The 22,487-nt window shown below is 46.7% G+C and overlaps 1 long non-coding RNA gene across 1 annotated transcript; it reads right to left on the bottom strand.

The window, feature by feature from the left end:
* Positions 1–13,484: 13,484 nt before the first annotated feature.
* Positions 13,485–22,168, bottom strand: LOC122237742. Its single transcript, XR_006216367.1, has 3 exons — positions 22,010–22,168; positions 16,028–16,234; positions 13,485–13,573 (listed from the first exon to the last, which is right to left on the bottom strand). It is a non-coding gene; the product is annotated as an uncharacterized LOC122237742 (long non-coding RNA).
* Positions 22,169–22,487: the final 319 nt, after the last annotated feature.

Below are 22,487 nucleotides of genomic sequence, written 5' to 3' on the forward strand. Positions count from 1 at the left end.
CATCGTGGAAAACAGTATAGAGGTTCCTCAAAAAATTAGACATAGCAGTCCCATCTCTAGGCATATGTCCAGAGGAAATGAAATCCCTATCTCCAAGAGATACCTGTGCTCCCATGTTCATCGCATGAGCTCCCATATTCACAGTAACCCAAATATGGAAACAACCTTAGTGCCCATCAAGGGATGACCAGAAAAAGACAACGTGGTATATACATACAAGGGAAGATTTTTCAGCCAATAAAAAGAAAGGAAATCCAGCTTATTTTGTGGGACATCACGGATGGACCTTGAGGGCGTTAAGCTAAGTGAAATAAGTCAGAGAAAGCAAATGCTGTGAGATCTCACATAGACGTGGAATCTGAAAAAGCCAAACTCATAGATGCAGAGAGTAGAATGATGGTTGCCAGGGACTGGGGGGTGGGTGAGATGTGAAGTTGTAGACAGAAGGGTACAAACTTCTAGTTATAAGAGCGGTATGTTCTGGGGCTGTCGTGCATATCATGGGGACTACAGTTAACAATACTCTATTGTACACTTGAAAGTTTGCTAAGAGAGTAGATTTTAAACGTTCTCGCCATAACAATAACAACAACGACAAAATGGTCATCTGTGAGGTGAAGGCTGTGTAACTAATATTATTGTGGTAAACATTTTGTGATATATACGTGTGTCGAATCATCACACTGCACATCTTAAACAACACAATTTTATGTGTCACTTACGTCTCCATAAAGCTGGAAAAAAATAAAAGCATTGCTCGCCACAGAGGAACGTTCCAGGCCCTGATCTGCCTCCGAGAAATATTCTAATGGCTACCATTTCTTGCTCAGCCTTGTATTGAGTGTGTTATCTGCATAGCCTCATTTAAAAATCACAACAAACCTGTAAGAGAGGGACACTTTAATTAATGTGTTCTAGATGATATTATCTAGACTCGGAGATTTAAGTGACCTGCCCAAGACCACTTGGAAACAGAGCCACAGTTTTCCCACAAATCTTTCTGAACCCACTACCCAGACCTTCGCCTACTCTACCACATGTCATAGTATGGTAAGCGTTAACGTGGAGGAAAATAGATGCTTTCATGGCCAAGGTATTAGTCTTCTATTGCAGCTATGATGAATTGCCACACATTTGATGGCTTCCACGATGAAAATTTATTATCTTATACTTCTTGCGTTAGAAATCTAATATAGGCCTTAATATGCCAGAAACACGGTTGCTAGTTCCTTTCCGAAGGCTCTGGGGGAGAATCTGTTTCTTTGCCTTTTCTAGGCTTCAGAAGGGGCCCATATTCCATCGTCAAAGCCAGCAATGTTGTCACATCTCTTTGGCCTTCTTCTATTCTCACATCTCTCTCTCTCTCTCTCTGAATGACACCATATGAAAAGGTTTTCCACTTTTAAGGGTCCGTGTGGTTTGACCGGGCCCACCTAGATAACCCAGCATGCTCTATTTCAGAGTCTTTAACCTTACTCACATCTGCAAAATCCCTCCTGCCATGTAAGGTAACATTTTACCTAGTGATCAGGATACAGACATCTTTGGGAAGCTACTATTCTGCCCACCACAGCCAAGTCCTGTCATATCAGAGAGGGCTTCCATGAGGGGGTGAGCTGAGTTTTACAAAGATGAAAACAATGTGGAAGAGTAGACTGTCCGTTGCAGAATAAAGAGAACTCTTCCTTGACTTATAGCCAGACTGAGCCTCTTGTGGACTGACCCAATTGTGGATGCAAAGGAGCCCAAGGAAGAAAATACTGGAAAGACCAGATGAAGAACAATTCTAGACCAAGACATCAATCTAAAATAGAGGGATTTGTGTGGGAATGCTTAGCCTCTTGCCAAAAGGGGGGTTGATTCAATCCTCCTTGCTTTTGCCTGCAAATAACAAAATGTCCAACCAACAGTAGGCTAAATTATAAAGATGCTTAATTATCTCACATTTCAATAAGTCTAGAGGTGGAGGTTCCAGGGATGTTTGGTTGTTCCAAAGACTGTCAAGGATCCGAGGCTCTTTCCATCTTTGGCTCTGCCATCCTCCGTGTGCTAGGCTATGCTTCTCCTCATGGTGAGAAGATGGCTGCCTAAGTGCAAAGCATCATGTTCGTACTGCATCAGCCTAGGCAGGCAGGGTGGAAGGTTGGTTTGGGGAAAGGACCTATGGAGCTCTTTCTTATCAGGGAGGAAGGCTTTCTCAAAAGTCCTCTTAGATCTTCTTTTTCATCTCATGTGTGGTCAGATGCCCACAATTAAGTCAATCAATTGGTACCAAAAAGGGAGAAGATAGCCACAACTCACTTAGATCAATGCTGACGATCAGCTAGCTATATGCATTGCCACTTGTACAGAACCAGAGTTCTGTTAGCAAGGAAGAGGCAGGCAATAACCTGGGGAGCCAACAATGTCTCTCACAGCTTAGGAAACATTACTGAAGGTCTATTCTGGTTAGGAACACAAACACACATCACTTCTTAGGGTTTTTCCTTCACTCTCAGCCAAGAACTCCACTCACAACAAACTCTCCGGTGTATCCTCATGGTCCACTTGTCACCTTCTTCTCTTCCCTTCTATTGGAGGTTTCTCACTTACAACCTGTGTTACTTTAGGCAAGTTAGTTAACCTCTCTGAACCTTGATGTTTTCACGCAATATCTAGCTTCCAGGATTGCTTTAGGGATGAAGTGATGTAACAAATGTAAAAAATGCCTAGCCTGGTATCTGGAACATATGAAATGTGAAATACATGTTGTTTACACAGTAATGATAACAGGGGTTTGTATATGCTGGTGGCCAGGCTTTAAACGCCCACATGTGAGAACACAATGGAAACGCTGTAGGGGGCCTTATAGAGTCTGCACAGTGAGCTGACAATCAGCCAACAGACTCTTATTGTGTGAGTTCTCTTTGCCCATGATGCCAGAGAAAACCTCCAGGCCTGTTAAGAAGAACCTGCTTGGGGCGCCTGGGTGGCTCAGTCGGTTAAGCGTCCGCCTTCGGCTCGGGTCATGATCTCCTGGTCCGTGGGTTCGAGCCCCGCGTCGGGCTCTGTGCTGACAGCTCAGGGCCTGGAGCCTGCTATGGATTCTGTGTCTCCCCCTCTCTCTATGCCTCCCCTGCTCACGCTCTGTGTCTCTCTGTCTCTCGCTAATAAATAAACGGTAAAAAAAAAAAAAAAAAAAAAAAAAAGAATCTGCTTGTACCGGCATTTGTGAGCAGTTTGGTAAGGGAGGTAATAATTGTGCTTGCATTTATTTAAAACAGGTCATCAAGGCTGGAGGGTGGCAGCAGGGCAGAGTTGGGGCTGACAAGTGCCAGTGGGCAAAGAAAAGAGAGAAGCTTTCTAGTCATCTGGGGTGGGGAGAGGTCACTGAATCTTTCTCAGTGACAACGGGGACCCTGCCCTTGAAGCTACTGTGAGTCGAACTTGCTGTCAGGGAAGGGATTCCCGAGGAGGCTTGTCGGTGTCCCTCACCTTACCCAGGTGAGCCCCGTCCACAAGGCCAGCTGTGTTGCCCAGGGCCAGATGGCTGTTACCCTCTTTCCTATTTGAAACCTCAGACCTCGCTGCTGGGAGGAGACCGGGTGGCCTAATCCAGTGTCGGGAGGAGAAGGGGCAGAAAGCAAGAGGATGTCTGCTGGTCCTTATTTACTACTGATATTGCGGTTCTTACATACACACTTCCATGCTCTGCCCCCTTGTAATCTTGAGACAACATAATACACACATTTGATCATCTGGTCTAAGTAAACTTTAAAGGCTGTTGGCTCCTTTCCTCAGTACCTTCTCCTGTGAGGTAAGCAGAAGCAGAGCTGAATCATCTATGGGGTCTTGCTACCCAAAGTGAGGTCCCGGCCCGGGAGCATCAGCATCCCTCGGGAGCTTGTTGGAAACGCAGTATCTCAGGTCCCCTCCCACCCACTGACTCCCACCTGCAATCCGTAGCTGGTATGCACCTTCAGGTTTGAGAAGTTCTGGTCTCCCTGTCTTGCTGACTCTACCACTGATGATATAGACCATTGTAGGACTTGGCACTTGAGCATGTTGGCCCCACTCCTTTTTTAAAAAAATAACTTCTTGTTGGGGCGCCTGGGTGGCTCAGTCGGTTGAGTGACCGACTTCGGCTCAGGTCATAGGCTCGCGGTCCGTGAGTTCGAGCCCCAGGTCGGGCTCTATGCTGACAGCTCAGAGCCTGGAGCCTGCTTCAGATTCTGTGTCTCCCTCTCTCTCTGCCCCTCCCCCACTCATGCTCTGTCTGTCTCTCTCTCTGTCAAAAATAAATAAACATTAAAAAAAATAACTTATTGTCACATTAGCTAATATATAGTGTATATAGTGTAGTCTTGGCTTTAGGAGTAGATTCCCATGATTCATCGCTTACATACAACACTCAGTGCTCATCCTAACAAGTGCCCTTCTCAGTGCCCATCACACATTTTCTCTGCCCCCCAACCCCCCACCCCCTCAACCCTCAGTTTGTTCTCATATTTAAGAGTCTCTTATGGTTTGCCTCCCTCTCTGTTTGAAACTTATTTTTCCTTCCCTTCTCCTATGGTCATCTGTGAAGCTTCTCAAATTCCACCTATGAGTGAAAACACACGATATCTGTCCTTCTCTGACTGGCTTCTTTCACTTAGCATTATACCCTCCAGTTTCATCCACGTTTTTTTTTTTTGTTTTTTTTTTAAATTTTTTTTTCAACGTTTTTTATTTATTTTTGGGACAGAGAGAGACAGAGCATGAACGGGGGAGGGTCAGAGAGAGAGGGAGACACAGAATCGGAAACAGGCTCCAGGCTCCGAGCCATCAGCCCAGAGCCTGACGCGGGGCTCGAACTCACGGACCGCGAGATCGTGACCTGGCTGAAGTCGGACGCTTAACCGACTGCGCCACCCAGGCGCCCCTCATCCACGTTTTTGCAATAGCAAGATTTTGTTCTTTTTCGTCGCTAAGTAGTATTTCGTTGCATATATACATATATACCACATCTTCTTTTTCCATTCATCAGTTGATGGACACTTGGGCTCTTTCCATAATGTTAGCCAGGTTTTCCTAACGTTCTCTCACTGTCCCCTCCTTGATTGACCATCAGTAGAATCTTATTGTCCATAAAGAGCCATCAATATGATCTGAGTGTTTACTCTGCCAGTTGATACACACACACACACACACACACACACACACACACAGTTTATTACAAACTTGAGATCATTCACTATATGCTATTTTGGAATCTGCTACTTTCACTTAGCAACAAAACACAACTATTCATGACATTGTGCATCCTTCTATTAAATCAGTTTTAATCCCTGCATGGCAGTCTACTTGTGTATATGGACTATGGCTGATTTAATCAGCTCTCAACTGTTGCACGTCAGAGTTGTTTTCATTTTCATTAAGAATGTCATTATGTGACAATGAATATCACTGACACTAAATCTTTGCTACCGGCTCAGCAACAGACCTATGCAAGTATGGGAACTTAATATATCATGACGTGGCACCACAAATCAGTAAGAAAAGGCAGGCTTGTTAGGTAGGTGGCACTGAGAAAATGGAAAAAAATAATACTAGAACCTCTCATATGATTACACTCAAGGATAAACTCCAGATGATGATGTGATGGCCTAAATATGACACATAAAATCACACAATAAGATAAAATGTAGCAGAATATCTTTCCCTTGAGATTGTAGATGGATTTTGTGTGCAAAACTGGAAAGAATATAAACCGTGAGGTAAAAAAATTGATATATTTGATTAGATCTATTTCGAGGATTTCTGTTCCACAAAAGATACCATGAACAAGGCACAAATCAACAAGGAGAAGATACTGGCAATGCCTAAAGCTCACAAGTGACCAATATTTAGATCCTAGAATATTTTGGAAGCTCTTGCAAGTCAAGATAGAAATCAGCAACGCCATTGGGAAAATAGACAAAGGGTAGCAACAGGCAGTTAACAACAAAAAAAAGAAAACCCAAAGGGCTACTAAGCATATGAAGAAATACTCACACTCCTGAGTCATCATGGAAACACAAACTGTAACAGCAAAAGGGTATCTCTTCACTTGCATTAGACTAGAGACATTAGGGGCGCCTGGGTGGCTCAGTCGGTTAAGCGCTGACTTCGGCTCAGGTCATGATCTCATGGTTCTTGGGTTCGAGCCCCATGTCAGGCTCTGTGCTGACAGCTCAGAGCCTGGAGCCTGTTTCGGATTCTGTGTCTCTCCCTCTCTCTGACCCTCCCCCATTCATGCTCTCTCTCTGTCTCAAAAATAAATAAACGTTAAAAAAAATTAAAAATAAAAATAAAAAAAGACTAGAGACATTAGAAGGTGCTTAGTATCAAGGGTTGGGAAAGATGCAGGGGTGAGACCCTGCTTTACTGCGGTTGAGAGCGCGGACTGACACAGTTTTCCTCGAGTCTTCCGGCAAGATCAGGCCAAATTAAACGTGCACATACTCTAAAGCCCGGCAGTTTCGCCCCTGGAGACATATCACAAGGACTTGCTTACCCATGTCCGTAAAGGAACGTGTGTGAGGTTTTCATTACAGCATTCTATTTGACGACAAGAAATTGGAGGTTAACCTGGGTGAGCTTCCATCACTGGAGAACGGAAAGGCAAGTTGCATTGTGGAGTCCATGCAGCACTTAGAAGACCCACATTGGTACACATAGCCACTGGCTGGATGTGAAAAACATGGTGGTGGGTCAAAAAGCATGAAAGGGGATACGTTCTGTACTTACGGAATATGGTTAAGTAGATTGAAATATACGTGCGTACAAGGCAACAGGCATTTGGCAAAAGCCCGTGCAAAAAACACAAAAGCTTGCACTACAGATACACTAGTGTGTTGGCCTATGTCAAAGGAAGGGGAATGGCAGAAAGGAGAGGGAACAGAAGAAAAATAAAGCCAGGGAGAAGCCTTGAAGGACTACTCAGGCACAAAGATGTAGGAATTGCTCGGGCCTTTGCACCAGAGGGGGAAAAGCTTTGTTCATATTCATGATTATTTGTATAGAATGAGCTCCTGGAAGTAAGCTGATTTCAATTCATTCTTCACTTATGGGAAAGATGGAGGAGGAACACGGTTCCCCAGGGGCTGGAGAAGGCCCTTGAGCAGAGCACCCTCACCTATCACTCCTGGCCTGGAGCTTGGCGCTGTTTCCCTGGTCCCCCAGCACAGTGGGGGCTCACCTTCCTGGAGTGAACGTCAGCCGCCTGTACCCCAGCTGGGCCGAGAGATAAAGGGGCCATCTCAGCAGCCACTCTGAGATGTGGCTGCTCATAAACTTCAAGAGGACCAGGTCATGTGTGTGCAGATTATCTCATGACAAAATTAGTATCAGCTCCATACGTTAGCATCACAGGACCTTGAACTTAGAGTCGAATGGGGTCTTGGGGTTGCCCTCCCGCCCATCACTGGAGCCCCTTGAGGCAAAGAGCTCAGCAGCGTGTGTGGCAATCCCACCCCCCTCCATTCCCCACTCCTGCAGACCTCTATTCCTCCACCCCTCTGTCGCATGCCTGGGGCCCTTCACCATCCCGGTGGATTCCTTCCGGGGTAGGTCAGCCTCCCTCTGATCTGTCACCAAAACTGTCTGCTGCACAAAGCCTAAAATATTGGCTCTCCAGCCCTTGACAAAAAAAGTTGGGGGACGCCTGCCCTGGATCCTTCACAGAACTGGCATTGCTGGGAAGCTTCTCAGGAATGCAAGGTCTCTGGTGCACCCCAGAGCTCCTGAATCAGAACATGCATTTTGACATGAGCCCCCGGCAATTGGCAAACACAGAAGTTTGGAGAGCCCCAGCCCAGGCCTAGCGGTCTCCGGGGTTTGTTTGTTAATGGGCGAGTTCTAGAGCTGGACAAAGGGTTCGAATTCTCATTCCACCACTTCCTTGCCAAGTGCCTGGGGAAGTCGTGTCATCTTTACCAAGCCCTGTTTCCTCATTTCTGAAGTGGGATAGTCATACTTTCCACCTGAAAGTGTTCTTCTAGTCAGGCTGGAATTACAGAAGCCTGGAGTAAGGGCTCCATCAATGCTGGAGTTATTTCTACTATATCGTTTCTCATGTAGGCCCTTGGTTCTCTCTGCCTCAAAACAGGGGAAGCTACTTTGCATAGATTACCCAGAACTTTTGCACTGATGGACTTGGGTGTTTCCTCAGAATCCCAGCTATGCAAATACTCTGAGTCAACAGGTGAGAAGGGCAAGGGCAAGTCTGTACTTAGCCCCACCTTGTCGGGCTGTTTCTTTTCTACACAAGGAGAGGGGAATAATTGCTTTCTGATTGTGGACAAATTGGTTTGTGTGGGCCAGAGTTGTGGGCTCTGATTCCCCTGAGAAACACAGTGCTTGGATCAAATGAAAACAAGGCTAAAAGAAAAAACACATACAAAAAAACCCCAAACCCTGCCCCATGTCCTGGAAGCTGCTAGAAGTAGGCTGCCTTCCACATGACTTTGCCTCCTGTTGGCCTTTCTCAGGACATAAAATGGTTGCATCGCTTTCTGATTTGCATGTAGTGTCTGCTTTTCCCACACAGCGTTCAAGTTCAAACTGCCTGGGTGCCAGGTGAGGGCAGGTGCAAGCAGGAGGTAGAGGGGAAGGTGGACAACTATTTAAATAGCGAGGGGCGGGGCCCCTGGGTGGCTCAGGTCACAGACTCGAGGTTCTTGAGTTCAAGCCCCGCTCTGTGTTGACAGTTCAGAGCCTGGAGCCTGCTTTGGATTCTGTGTCTCCCTCTCTCTGCCCCTCCCCTGCTCGTGCTCGCTTCCTTTCTCTCTTTCTCTCTCTCTGTCTGTCTCTCTCTCTCTCAAAAATAACTAACCATTAAAAATAAATTTAAAAAAATAAAATAAATGGCAAGGGGCTTAGAGAAGCTGTCTGCTTCCAAGTTAGGGCTTTGTTTCAGTTTAGACTTGCCAACTGTTGTTCCCAACGAAGAGCTAAGACAAAGGGAGAGTTCTGTGCTCAGGAGTCCCTGTGAAGGACAAGTGTTTATTTTACACAACAGCATGAGGTTCACTTCCTGTTTGACTTTTCGAGGGCCGCTTGTTGGGATTAATGAACTCCATCCAAATATTTTCAAGGATACAGTCTCTAGAAAGGGCATCTGTCCCCAAGCACTGTTTACTTTAACAATGCATACACAATTCACACCAAGTTACCTCAGCCCAGAGCAATTCCCCTGTTGTGTTCTGTGGACTTTCCAAGTATGAACTGGATGATTGTTAACTCATGACCATTTTCCCCATGATGGAAATTTCACATAAATTTTATAGGCGATACCTCGATAGATCGATAGATAGACTGCAAGGCTAGCACAAAACTAGGTATACAGCTACTTAGTTTTAAGACTGCTGGGCAAACTGGAAGGACTATGGACTTCTAGCACTTGGGCAAACTGGAAGGGAATCTGGCGTGGTAGAGATAATCACTATGGATTTCTAGCACTAATGGCTCTTCCATTAACCAGTGGTATGACCTTACATAATCCTTTACTTCTCCACAGGCCCCCATTCCCTCATCTGTAAGTGTGGGTACCACAGATGATGCACGGAGCTCTTTGGGGGGAGGGCTGCCACAGCAGGAGGAATAGTGAAGGCGGTGATGTTGGGGGGGTGGGGGTTCAGCGTCCTCTGCTTCCTTCAGCCAGAACAGCTTCCCTTTTTTTTTTTTTTTTTTTCTATTTGACACATCAGGAATAGGGAACAAGTATCTGAAGAAAAGGTCTTCCAAGCTAAAGTAGTTCTCAACTACCTTAACTGATCACTAAAGCTGGATGATCATACCTAATTTATCATCATCCACACCGGGACATTTCGAGACTGGAAAGGAGATGTTCGTAATAATTATACTGGGGCAACAGATTTAAGTGGGGGACATCCCAGACCAATGGAGATGTATGATCACCCAACCACTGAGTCCTATTCCAGCTCAGAGGGCCTTTGCTTCTCTATCCTATAATTCTAGGCTTGACTGTTCTCTTTCTCAGCATCAGGCTGAGATCTGGGAATGACCCAAGGGACAGAAGCCATCAGGGGCAGCCTCAGAGAATGAAGTCATTAGGCGACAGCCTTGGGGACAGCAGCCATCAGAAACAGGTTCCAGGGACAGAAGCCATCAGGAGACAGCACCATACTTAATTACCGGAGCACGCAGATAGAAAAACTGCACAAGGCCACCTGCAAATGACAGACGGCAGGGGTTCTGCCTGGGTCCTGCTCAGAATCATATGAGAATCACAAGCTTCATGGTGAAAACATCAATGAACCAACCAGCAATTACCCAGTGAACAAGTGCCCACAAAGAACTCAGCCTAGGAGACAATACTGGTGGTGAAAAATTATGTACACAAGCCCCAATCACGGGTCTTCAGTGGAGGAAATGGTCAACGGAGGAAGAGGTCACAAGGCAGAAAGAATGTTCCATTCCCCAGGCAGGTTGTCAGATGGAGTATTGTGCTGAACTTGGAAAGTCCTAGTAGGATTTCTACAGAGGAAGCAAGTGCAGAGGGTGGAGATCTCTCTGCCCACCCCCTCCAAGCACATGCACAGCACACGATCCTCCGTAAGGACTCCCGATCCCACCGGGCTTAGCTCAAGCCTGGTTGAGGCCGATTACCCAATGACTTCATGAAGTTTCCCGTCCTTCGCCCACCCACCCACCCAGTGTTTGCTGCTGTGATGCCCTACCTAGTTTTTCTGTTCCTTGCATCAGAATGCCCCTCCCCCGCCTGGGTGGCTCAGTCGGTTAAGCATCCGACTTTGGCTCAAGACATGATCTCACGGTTTGTGAGTTCGAGCCCCGCGTCAGGCTCTGTGCCAACAGCTCGGAGCCTGGAGCCTGCTTCGGATTCTGTGTCTCCTTCTCTCTCTGCCTCTCCCCAGCTTGTTGTGCTCTGTCTCTCTACGTCTCTCAAAAAACAAATAAACGTAAAAAAAATAAAAAATTCCCCTTCCCTTCCTTCTGCTCCAAGCCTCACAGATGGTAAAGTTTACACCAGAGTGACACAGTGAGAAGGCTGGTGATGTAACGAGTTATGGAAGTAAACAGAAGGTGCTCATTTATCTTTTTTTTTTTTTTTTCCTGGTCACCTCTTAGCTGGCAAATACTTGTTGGTAACTGTCAGATCATGGTTAGGAATAGAACGTGGTTTTGCATTCTGAGTGCACTTCCCTACTTGCTGGGTGGGTGGTATTGGGCAAGAATATTCTATCTGGATCTTGCTTTTCTCATCTGTCAAATGGGGGCATATTGTTATGTGCTGTGCTTTCCTCGCGGGGCTGACGAATAGCCCCCAAGTGTCACCATCACTCTGCTAACTCACATCCTGCCCCCACCCCACACTGGAGAGAGTCCTGCAACTCCTTTGGGACTATGTTTTCATGAAAACTTTGGCTTCATTAAAACTCTGCCCCCCGGGGTGCCTGGGTGGCTCAGTTGGTTGAGCGTCCGACCTTGGCTCAGGTCATGATCTCACAGCTCGTGGGTTCGAGCCCCACGTTGGGCTCTGTGCTGACAGCTCAGAATCTGGAGCCGGCTTCGGATTCTGTGTCTCCCTCTCTCTCTGCCCCTAACCCACTTGTGCTCTGTCTCAGAAATAAACATTAAAAAATAAAATTTAAAAACTCTGCCCCCCTTACATCTCCCTCCTGGAGTTGTCCTCCTCTGCTTATGGTTGCAAATAATTTTTGCACAAAACCACTCACTTCGTGCATATGTTACTAAGTCAGACTTCACCGACTTGGGGGAAATGGAAACCAGAGCTCCTTTTCACGGCAAAGGACTCAAAGTTAAATACCGGACTTTCTTTCGTGTCGGGAACCACCCAGCCGTTCTGCCAACTTGGGCAACCACCTCTTGCTGTAATTCATGCCTCATGCCCCCTCCCTCTTCTCAGCTCTCAGCAGCACTGGACAATTTTTCAGTAATCATTCTGTAGAGCAATTCAGTCCCTGCAGTCCCCATCTCCAAACCCTGCTTTGGCTTCTCCTGATTTCTCCAAAGCCCCATTCATACGCTTGCATAAACCGTGCATCACACTCTTTGGGGGGGGGGTGTTGAATTTTAAAAAAATTTCTCTTCTTTTACGGAAGGAGGAAGCAACATGCAGTTTAGGGATTGGGTCGGGATCTGTGGGTGGGGAGAGCCCCATGTGCTGAGTCCAGGGAGGGACTGCTGGCCAATGGCAAACGTGTCTCTTGGGGCTGCTGGGACAGCAGAGTGGGGTCCGGTGCAGGGAGGGAGAGGCAGGACCTAGCAGGCCAGGAGGTCTCTGTGACCGCCCCCCCCCCCCCACCACCAGGATTCTGGCTCCCTCCAAGAATAAACTTAATCCTCAACTACTTAAATCCTTAACCACCTGAGTAGAGGCACCCCAGCTCAAGAAGGCACAGTGACTCTTGCCTTCTGTTCTTTGATAACCTCTCCCAACACCAAATGAGTGGGGGAGGAGGTTCCTCCCACCTTCTGGCATCACAACCCAAATCCAAAGCCTTTTGGAGTCCAGCCCACGTGGCCTGCTCTCCAGAGAAACAAGAGGACCGTTCGGTAAACTATGGGCAGGGGCACAGCAGACTTTCTACGGCTCTCCCATCGACTAATGGTGTCACTGCGAACAGGATCATGGGTTTGAAAGCTCTTCACAAACTGGAAAACGGTTATAAAGAACGGAAGGATTTAATTAATCATCATCACTCAGGTGGGATTGATCGTGGCTTAATGCCAGACCGCAGGAAGGGCCCAGGGAGCTGGGGGTGTTCTATCAGGTGTGAAGAGGAGAAGCGAAGGCAGTTATTATGGCCTCCCTGTAACTAATCAAAACGAGAATACGCAGGGCAGTGAGGTAGAGTACATTGGGGCTGCAGCTAGGGGCCTTATATAAATGCTAACAAGGCAAGAATGGGATTTTGGTGGCCGAGGCAGGAGACCGGGAGCCGCAGCTCATTTCCTCGGACAGCACTTTAATTTGCAGATGTGGAAAGCTCCGGACGCCAGCACCTGGAGAGCAGAAGGGACGCAGGTGCCTTCTAATGGGTGTAATAGATTAAAGCCGAAATCGACATGATTGCTCCCGTTTTAGAAACCCCGCTGTCTGTTTTGGGCCCTCCTGTTTGTTTCATTCATCCTTATCCTTACAATATGTGCTGCAGAGTTCTAATTTCAGAATGACAAAGGACTCCTCAGCCAAATGTAGTGTATCCAGGGGTTGGCAATGAAAAGGATGGGCTTCAGAGCCCCACACGTCCGGTTTGAGTCCCTAGCTGCGTTACCTTAAGTAAATACAGTTAGCTTCTCTGAGCCTCGGTTTCCTCATGGGTAAAATGGGGCCGATGAGAGCGCCCCAGGTATCTTCAGGGATTGATTGAAACACATAGGCAAATATTCTGCTAAGGGCTGACAGGTAGACGGTACTCAACACGTGGTAGCTTTATTATTATCGCCATCGTGACTGCTTGATTACTTACTCACGATCACGCTAAGTAGAGAACTTGAACCAGGACTGACTTAGCAGGGAATGTCGGCGATAGTCGGCTGCACCACCATGTTTTACTTTCTTCTCCTGGAAAACAAAGCGTCCTTTGAAAAAGGAATTGCTTTCGTTTCCCATGGGAAGTAATTTCTACAAGCCACGAGTAAATGCAGTCTAATGACTAGAATGTGGCAGTAGCTATCAAGAATGAAATGTTCCATAAACAGTACTGCCTCCTAAAATTACTCAGTCTCAGTGCTCTGAATCTTCTCTTGCCCCTTAATCTTTGCTGCTGCTTCTCATCCTCCCACCCACCCCCACCTCTCCCCTATCCCATTGTCTTGGGGGTCTCAGACCAGACTACTCCCACCTTCAAATGCCTCTGGACACCTGGGGTCCCAGGTGAAGTTCAACGGCCTGAATACGACTCTGCTTATTCCAAGTGGCCTAGGGAGGGGGATGGGGTGGAGGGGTCCTGATGAAGCAAAAGGCCGTTTGCCAACAGGCAGACTAGCGGACCATGCTTCCTCCATTTTCAGGGAAACATCATTTAATCTCAGAACATCTGCAACAGTCTGCTACGTATTTTCCCCAGGGTTTTACTCTAAGCTGACAAAAGATACCGGACACCCCCCCCCCACACCCCAGATTCCGTACATATCTTGGTATTATTGAACGAACATCAGTTAGGTTTCTGTCTCAGCGCAGTGTCAGTCTGAATAGGAAATGTGCCAGCACTCTTATCATCGCTGACAGACTCTGTAACTCACCTGCTGATAGTGTCAGTAACACGGCTCCCTGTTGTGGGTCTCTTCTCCCTCTTTTTTGAAAGCATTGTTCTCAGGCAGGCAAAATAATTAAGGTGCGTCCTGAGTGCATGTTTGCTTTTTCAGAGTAAGCAAGAATTCCATGATCAATGCAATGCACCTTGCAGGCACACAATAAATGTCAATGAATTCAATACTTTTTGAAACATATCCAGGCCTTGTTTTTTCCACTGCTTAAACTTCCTTTCTGCCTCTCAATAATGGGAACTCCAACTCCAAAAGAATGTCGGATTTAATGCCTTTATTCTACAGATAAAGAGACTACAGATAAAGAGATTGTCAATTACTTCTCTGGGGCCACAAGGGCAATTAGTAGCAAATCAGAGCCTAGAGCCCTGAATTTAGGACTTGCGGGTCAGACCCCTTCTCACTTTACTAATGCCATTGTTTTCATTACTTGCTCTAAAAATGGATCTTGGCTCTGTGTTTCTCTGTCTTCCAGATTAGAAACCATATACAACATGAGGCATCTGTGGTCTGACCCCTGAAGTTTAAGAACATTTTCTCAATTAATTAACTTTTTTTTTTTTTTACTGGAGGGTTTTCTCAAACATCTTCCTCTTAAAATGTGGACTCTCTGACAACACTGGGCTTGTATTCTTGCAAGACAATGCTCAGCTGGAGCTGGGTGGCAGTGGTCCCCTTCGGTGGAACGTGTGCTCTGTGGCTTGCCACAGTCCCCACCACCCCCTGCTGTCTTACATCCAGTCTGCTTCACTCCTTTCCCTGCCGGGCTGCTGTATGCATTTGAACATGACCCTGAGTTGAACACATGACAAACTTTATAGACACTATTGCTCCAACCCGGATATCAGCTGGGGCCTCCCTGCTCAAGAGCTGTCAGAAATTGCCTTGAATCGCCAATGTCCCAGCCTGAGAAATCTAAGACTTTCCCAGAAACTGTGTGAATGCTCATAGCTTAATAGTCTCATGGTTTCCTTTGCCTCTAGCATCTATGGTTTTGACTCATGACAACTTAAAAAGGATCTAGATTCTTCCTTGGTCTCCTCTCCTTACCCCAGGCAGTCCAGGCTTATGAGTGGACTGTAATGATTTTTTTCGGGGGGAGGGAAGTACATTATAAAGATTTTAATAGCATCCCTCGCAGCAGATATAACTTAAAATTTCATTCTCCATAGGGGTTTTTATTTGGTCTTTCTTCCACAGAGAGTTCTATCATTCTGTCTCCTCCCCGACTCCTTTGCATCCCCAACCCATTTCAAACTTCCCTCTCTCAATAGCAGAGCAATTCAGCCTTCTCCCAAAGGCACTCCGGTGAACCCATCAAGGTGCTTATGGAGCAAAGGTCTCTTCTCTGTTAACATTGTCCATGTTTCTTAGAGAGAAGTCAGGAATCTAGACACCAAATACTTCCCAGTTATACTTCTAAGACCTTCCATGACTATGCATTGGTTTTTGAGGAGGTAGGTTCCTAGGCTCTTATTCCTGCTATGAATCAACCTAATTCTCTGACTTTAAACATGTATCAACTATCTAGTCCTAAGTAGCAAAATCTGAGGTTTATTTGTCATATTGCTGTCTCATCTATTAGATTGTAAGCCTCTTCAGTCAGGGACAGTATCTTATTTATCTTTAGATTTCCATTACCTACAGAGTGAGACGGGTAGCCAGAAGGACCAGGAAGCAAGGAACATAGAAGAACTATTCAATAAGTAATAGATTAAGAAAAAAGGAAGGAGCGAAAAAGGGTGGTTACCTGGTATGGTTGTATCTGTTGTTCATTGCACAAGGAGCACCAATTGAATAGGGCAAATGGGTGCTGGAAGCCAGGCCATGCTCTGCTCGCCAGGCAAAACCTCTATGTCTTGCTGTGTCCTTCCACTTGCTTGTCTTGCCCTCACTTGCTGCCCTGCTCCAGAAGAGGACGTTTTTCTTGTTTTCACCAAGGTGCCAAGTCTGGGGGCTGAATAGGAAAACATGTTGTCTAGGAAATGTGTATTTTTTGGCAACTTAATTTGTTGAACTCCTAGAAAATTCCCATAACTTTGTTCAAGATTTGCCACAGTGGACTCTGATAGTGAGGCTGGGACTCCCACAGGGAGTCGGAGTTACCCACGGCAAAAGAAATGCTTTAAATCTGAAGAGAGTGAAGCATGCAGGTCTAAACCTACGTAAAATCCCTGCTCCCCCTAGGGCTGCGTCTGTGGTCCCCCGTGCTGCGACTGTCCCCCCTCCAGAAGTGCGAGAACTCAGCTCCACACCTTCACGATCCAGACCTTTCCGGGAAAAGGGTGCTCTGCCCGTAGCCACTCAACCTCTCACCCAGGTCCCTGCGCTCAGCCTGTCACTTCCCATTACCCTCACTCTGGTTGGGGAAAAGCATCTGCCAAGGAAGCGCCTGCTGGCCCAAGGGGTGAATTTAGGTTGCATTTCAAGGCTGAACTAAGTGATATTTCAGCCGAGCTCCTGGAAGGCAGGAGCAGTGGCCATGTGTGAAATGAGCGCACAGCCGAGCAGGGGGGCGTGGGCGCCGCGGAGGTGGTGCCCCTAGGCCGGGGCGCTGTGCCACTGTTGACATGGCTCAGTAGCCAGGTGACAGCAGGGTGGCTCCGCGCAGGCCTCTGCCCTGGGCTCCAAGATGCTGCTTGATGCCCGATGCCCGAGGGGGGCAGCTAAGCACCGGAGGGGAGGGGAGCGTCTTACCGAGCCAATGTCTTCTCCCACCCTGGATGCTCAACAAAGTCTTCGTGCTTCTGTTCGAGACTCCACTGTCTTTCTCTTCTCACAGCCCAGCTAGCATTGAGGCAGAAGCCTTCCAGAAAACATAGTCACAGGAAAGGGTGCCCCAAAGTTGTGCTTTTTCTACGGAGTGGTTAAGAACTCGGGACAGGGTTGGAAGGCAGGGTTCACCGCAGGCTAATTGGTTACTTAATCTCTCTGAGCCTCAGTCCCTCCTGCTGTAAAATGGGAATTGTCTTCAGTAATAGCTACGTGGAAGGCTCTTTGCAAATCAAGTGAGGGCTCCTGGGTGGCTCAGTCGGTTAAGGTTCCGACTCTTGATGTCGACTCAGCTCATGAGCTCATGGTTTGGGAGATCAAGCCCCCAGCGGGGCTCTGCACTGACAGGGAAGAGCCTGCTTGAGACTCTCTGTCTCCCCCTCTCTCTGCCCCTCCTCTGCTCTCTCTGTCTCTTGAAAATGAATAAACAAACATTTTAAAAAGAAAGAAAGAAAATTGAGAAAAAGTGTCCAAAGCTTTTAGCACAGTGCCAGCAGCCTCTAAGTGGTCACATGATGATGGCGCTATATAATGTTGACTCAAAATCAGTGACATACGTCTATAATCTCTTTCTCTAAAGCCCCAGCTACTCAAAGTGTGGTCCATGGGCTACCAACACGGGTATCATCTGGGAGCTCATTAGAAACAGAATCTTGGGGGTGACTCTGGCTCCATCGGTAAAGCGTGAGGGATTGTGAGTTTGAGCCCCATGTGGGGTGTAGAGATCACTTAAAAATAAAATCTTACAGAAAAACAATCTTGGGCCTCATTCCAGACCTTCTGAACTAAAATTTGCATTTTAACAAGACACCCAGCTATTTGTATGCACATCGAAGTTGGAGAAGCATTGGTCCAGAAATTCTATGGGCTTCAACCCTTTGTAACTAATAATCCACTAATGTCTTCTAAGTCAGTTAGAGAGCTTGTATTTCAAGGTGCATTCAGTACCTCAACTCCCCTTTCAATGGCTGCATTTTCTCCAGGGCCATGCTTGAGCAGGAAAGCGTCTCTCTAGAGTTTTATTCCCTCCCCCTTTCTCTGAATGCCCTTCGAAAAAAAGTGCTAAGGAGCAGAAAAATGACCAGGTGGGGCAGACAGAAAGGAGGAGCCAGGAGAAGCTAGAAACCCAGCTTGTCTAAGTCTGGCCATCAACCTTCCTGAAGTTTCTGAGTACTCATTGCACCCCTAGGAGATTAATGGGAACCAAGAGGGCAAGACCCAAAGTCTGAAGCCCAGAATCAACCTGGTTTGATTACGTAGAGATTCAGCCTTAGGGATCCTGGACCCTAAACCACTTTATGAGCTCCTTAGGATTCCATGAGGCTGGCCCAAGGCTGACACCATTCATTCATTCATTCCACAAATAGTCACTGAATGTCAATTACGTGCTAGGCACCATGAAAGACAGACCCAGATTCCTGCTCCCGGATCAAGCTTCTGCTATGCCATTAGTTAAACTGTCATCCTGGGTGAAATCTGGCATGTGATGGTCGTGCAATACTTGGTAAAGGGCCCCTCAGCATCCCAGCTGCCGAAAATATTGGTGGCCGAGAGTCCTCAGCTCAGCCCTTCTCTGGGATGTCCTTGGCCAATGTCACACCCCTACCCTAGATAGCCCCAACTAATGTCTGGAGGATGGAAAGGGTACGCTTTCCTCCACACAGAGCCAATGCGCAGGGCCAGAGTTACCACTATGAGTGACTAAGGCCAGCGCTGGAACAGCCTCTTGGTGACAGAACCGCAGGTGACCCTCTGCCAGTCTTGCTTCTGTCATCCCTCACAGATATTGTTCCTGGCTGAGCACACTCCCCCTCAAACACTTGCCAAGAAATCCCAGAGGGTCAGAATCCATTCCTAGAAAATAGACCTAAGACAATGAATTTTTTTCTGAGTACCCTCTATATCCAAGAACCTTTGGCTAAGCCAACAACTACGGGTAACTCATTGGCTCACACTGCTATATTTGCATTTTTGGAAAAAAAAAAAAACATTTTTCTTGAGGGCTTTTCAAGAGCTCCTAGAGAAAAGAGGTTCTCAGATAGGTTTACTTACCTTTTTTAAGATGTAAAAACAATTTCGTCCATAATAATATACGGATACAATCTCATTTTTAAAGAGGTTGAACAATACAGAAAAATACATAGTGAAATTTGAAAGACTTTCAATCTGGGTCGTTTTTCCAATGCAGCTCTTTCCCTCAGAATTAACCAGTGCTTGGGTGTATCCTTCTAGACAGACCTCATGCTACGATGCATTTGCAAACATGAACACGTATAGAAACGTAATTAGTTTTTAAGACTAAATGAAATCAAATTGTTTAACGCGTTTACTTATTAAAGTCTTGAGGCTTCGATCTTTTTTTTTATCATTCAATGTAGACCTATCTAATGCTTTCATATCCCACAGTGTGGCTATACCATTTAGCATCTCCTTGGGGTTGAGACTTTGACACTTATCCATATACACTTCTTTTCTCTTCTGGACACACGAGAGAGGATCATACTTTCTGCTCCATTGCGTTTTGGAGCCACGTGACTAGCTTCTGGCCAAAGGGTGGGGGGCAAAAGCGCCCCGCATCACTTCTGCCCTCAAGTGTGGAATTGCAGAGGTGAGACCCTCCAGCACTCTGCCCCCTGCCGCAGCGGAGAAGGCCAGATGATGAGATGATAGAGTCCAAGGTCAGGCCTGCCTGGATTGCTGATTCTCAACAAGAAGGAAAGGTGCCTTAGGGGTTGCCTGGATCCAGAGCAAACCTTGTAGTGAGAACTTACCCTTTGCTAGGAAAGCCCCCGATTTTTTTTTTTAATATTCTTTTTTAATTGTTTTAATATTTTTAAAATATTTTTTAATATTCTGACGAATGCACTCCCCTCCTGAGCACTTAGGTTGCTTCTGATTTTTCACTATTAAATAAAATGCTGCAACGAAAACATCTTCTACGTACGTATCTGAGAAGAGGGTGGGAACTTCTATGGAATAGGCACCCAGAAGAGGAACTGATAGAGTTTTAGTCCGTTTGGGAAGCTATAACAAAAATACCATAAGCTGGATGGCTTATAATAACAAAACCCATTTCTTTCTCTCTCGTGGTTCTGGAGGCTTCAAGTCCATCATGGTGCCACCAAATCTTGTGTCTGATGAAGGCTGACTTCCTCATAGAAAGCCCTTTTTGCTATAACCTCACACGGTGGAAGAGACTAGTTGGCTCTCCAGGGTCTCTTTTATAAGAGCACTAATCCCATTCATAAGGGCTCCACCCTAATAATCTAATCACCTCACAAAAGCCCCACCTCCCCAAACCATCACCTTGGGGGGTTCGATTTCCACATATGAAGTTTGGAGACACAAACATCAGACTGTAGCAGATGGCCAAGTGAAAACTTTTACGTTCAATTTTAAGAGAAACATCAAACTGTCTTCCATAATCTTTACCAATTTATGTATCCGTTAATAGCATTTCCTCCAACAATAAATTCTTTTTTTTTCTAATTTGATAGAGACAAAAATGGTATTTTGTTATTTTAGTTTGTAGTCCTCTGGTTACGGGAGGTTAAAATTTTTTCATATTCCCGTTGGTCATTTGCATTCCTTCAGAATCTCATCTACATTGCCCCATTTATTTCTAAGTTTAAAAAAAAAAATGGTTTTTAAGATCTCTAGACTAGACTGTCTTCAAGAAAGGCCTTGAATTCTTTGTAAGCAATCTCGCCTCTTGACTTCCCATAGATGTTCCTGCATTCATTTCTTCTTTCAAAACTATTTCATTCATTCTTTCTTTACAAATATTTATTGAATAGTTGCTGTGTGCTAAACACTGGAGATGCACTGGTGAGCAAAACAGAATTTCTGTCCTCATGAAGCTTTAGATCAAAAAAGGTGACATTGAGCAAATCTGTTTTCTTGGTCTCTGGCCCTATTGACAGTAAGGCAGCAAAGGGACCCTCGACACGCATGGAATAGAAGAGGGCTGGTATAAAAACAAGGCATTGATCCTTTCCTTGATGTTTAGCTGAGGCAGCAATCATTTCCCGAGCACCACAGCAGGCTCTTGGAGTCACGGAACAGTCAGAATCCCCATTTCACAGGTGAAGAAACTGGGGCCCACAGAAGCAAAGTGACTTGTCCAAGGTCTCCGGACTCCTACTCCAAAGGTCTGCCCACTCTCTCAAGTCGCCTGCCTGGTAGACCTTTGCTGCTATATCAAAAGCTCATAAGCCCTTCTAGGTACAGAGCCAGGGAAAGGTGAGTGCCTGTCCTGGGAGGTACAAAAATTAGAGTCCCCGCCCTCAAACGAGGCTTCCAATCTAGCTACTGAATATTTGTTTCTAAAAATGCTATTTGGGGTGTCTGGGTGGCTCAGTTGGTTGAGCGTCCACCTCGGCTGAGCTCCTGATGTCGCGGGGTTGGTGAGTTCCAGCCCCACGTCCGGCTCCCTGCTGTGGGCGCGGAACCTGCTTTCTGCCCTCCCTCTCCCTCACTCTGTCCCTCCCCAACTCACGGCGCACGCGTGCTCTCGCTCTCTCAAAAGCAAAAATAAAACCCAATAAAACAAAACAAAAAAAAAAACTAAAATGCTGTTTGGACCATCTGCTTAAAAAGCTTGCAGTAGGAGACCAACACACGTTGGCCATTGTCATTACCATTCGTCCAGGAACCGCCACGCCCTCCTCATTTTTCAGCCCCCTGGGCATCTGAGCAGCCATATCTGAGGAAGCAGAGCCTTGCACCACAGCCATCTGCCCCAGTTTTGAATATTAAAAAAAACAAAACAAAACAAAACAATGAACCCTGAGACGTAAACAAGGCAACGATCCTTGCATCCAAGTCGTCGGGGACCCTCGCTCCTTGCGCCTCATGCCCGTCGGACAGAACGCGCCTCTTTAGGGTGCGACCGTCAGCTGAGATCTCAACAGCTCAGAGCTCTGGGGCCCATCCTACGCCACCCGCAGCTCACACTCACCCTTCTCCCTGCTCCTCGTTGAGCGTAAGCCCCGGGTTCGCTTTCTGTCGTTTTCTTTAGGCTGGCTCACGGGTTCCACTCTGAGAAGACGTGCAGCTTCACGAAACTAACCTTTTCCTAAGTCTTTGTGGGTAAGCGGTGTAACTCTCCTGCGCGCAGGCCCGTCAGGAAGGGAAGAACGGGCAGCTCAGCGGATGGGGGTCGGAGGCGGGTTTGGTTACCGGCCCCCTCGTGGACTCGCGTTGGCCTTAATTGGTGGAGGAGGGGAGGAGTGGGGAGAGGAGGGAGGGGCTCAGTTCTCTCGTCTGGAAACTCTGGAAACGGGGCGGTGGGGGGGTGGGTGGCAGGCGGGGCCGACAAAGGACACCTGCTTCTGGTGGGCCGCATGAAGCCGTTGGGAGAGTGGATGAGATTATGTCTAGAAGGCCACTTGAGTTCCTTAGAGAAGGGTGCTCTCTAACTCCAGGGCATGATTATG

This window comes from Panthera tigris, chromosome B1, assembly GCF_018350195.1.
Source record: "Panthera tigris isolate Pti1 chromosome B1, P.tigris_Pti1_mat1.1, whole genome shotgun sequence".
In the NCBI taxonomy this organism is placed as follows: Eukaryota; Metazoa; Chordata; class Mammalia; order Carnivora; family Felidae; genus Panthera; species Panthera tigris.